This window comes from Choloepus didactylus, chromosome 14, assembly GCF_015220235.1.
Source record: "Choloepus didactylus isolate mChoDid1 chromosome 14, mChoDid1.pri, whole genome shotgun sequence".
Taxonomy (NCBI): Eukaryota; Metazoa; Chordata; class Mammalia; order Pilosa; family Megalonychidae; genus Choloepus; species Choloepus didactylus.
The window spans coordinates 2,046,105-2,048,059 of NC_051320.1; positions in this window are offsets into that span (position 1 = coordinate 2,046,105).

Sequence of the window (1,955 nt, forward strand, 5' to 3'; positions counted from 1 at the left end):
CATGAGATTTCAGCAGAGTGACATTTGTTTTACCTTCAGTGTGATATAGATTGAAGTTTTTGACTCATTCTTAAGTAATTGACAACTGTGTCTATGTTTTCAAGGGTTTAAAGGAATGAAATATCTGTCATGCTTTGGATTGGGCTGCATTCCATGACTTAAGATGATTTACATCCATGACATGAAACACACTAGAGTTTGTCATATTGAGATTCCCTATCTTAGGAAGAGAATGATGAAATCAGCTTAAAACCACAGGTGGAAGTAGAAGAAAGCCATATGTTATCATTCAACAAGAGAAGTTATCATTGATCCATGTGGAAGATGAATAAAAATAGTAAAAAGCAACATAAACTAGAGCTAGAGGAAAAAAAAATGCTCATTTGGTCCTTAGAGAATTCAAGAGTAAAAAATACATAATTAAGGTAATTTCTGATTTCTGTGTCTATCCAGACACATTACATACTATGCATAGAAACCATGCACACATGCATAAATATAATAATTTCTAATGTAATTTGAATAGCTATATTCATAAAATAAATACATCACTTAATAATATTAATGTGTAGTAATGCATTGTGTATCATAAAAACACACTTCTATTAACAATATTCCTCATTCTCTCCCTCTAGTCCTCCACCTTCATCTCCCCAAATACCCTCTCTTTCTCTCTCCCATAACCCCATGGTGAAAGGCACTGGAAATATTCAAGTAAGTTTTGAAAAATGTACCAGTAGTTAGTCTACAAACAGAATTCATTACAAAGTTTACTTGGCTGAAATACATGGAAGAAATTTAAGCTACATGACAGTTCTAACCTTCACTTCTCTGTCATGTATGATAGAAGACAACAATTATAAAAGAGTAAGGACATTATATATGGCCTCTAAGGCCCTGTATTTAAATCTCTGATTTAACACTAAGTGACAGTATGAGCTTGGAAAAGTAACTTCCTCATTTCAAGTAAAAGAGTAATAAAATTGACCAAAAGTTTCAGGCCTAACTTGTTCAACTACATGAATATGGTTTCATGACGACGTTCTTATTTATGAGTTGCATTAAATTATTTTGCATTAAATTTTTGATTGTATGTTTAGGATGCATATAATTGAAATATGACAACCAAATTTTATTTATGTGAAACACAATGGAGAGTTATAAAATTAATTTTTCTAATCACAACATTGAGCAATAAATTGTCTCCAAACCATATCTTCAGTATTTCTCCTTTTTTATGTATATATATACCTGTTATATGACACTATCTAAATATTAAAATACATTTTATTGAGTATAAACCCAATGAATCTCATTATTCTATTCATAAGGTGCCAGATGTCCCATTAAAGAATTTATCTACTTCACTACAAGGAACTGGATACATAATAGAGAAAATGTTGAGGTTTAGCTACTTCATTAAACTGATCTTCAAACAGGCATTTCTGTTAAGTAATGTTTGAGAAATTAGACTGGTTGTGTTTATGTAAAGATGATTTTAATTTAACAGGAGAGAAAGGCTAGAAAGTAAAAAATGCACAGATCTTGAATTTAGAAAACAAAACAAAAAATGATCATTCTGAAAGATTAAAAAACAATTTCCTCAACTCTCATGTAGTCTGAAAACAAAGTAACAGATGTCCATGAGAAGAGTTTTACAAATATTAAACTTGAGAAGAAGGAAAGCTATGATAGCAGCTGCCATGTATTATTAAATGGCTGATGGTTGGGAACTTCATGTACATTGTCTTGTGTGATCTACATAGCAACCTGTAATCTAAAAATATTAGGGTCCTTGCATAGATGAGAAAGCTTGTGCCCAGTTAGAAGTAGAATATGACAAAGCTCACACAGTTAGTTATTCACAGAGCCAGGACTCAAGCCCAGATTTCTCTGACTCCACACTCTAAGCTATTTCAACTCAACCATATGGCAATACCATTGTGACCTGTTAA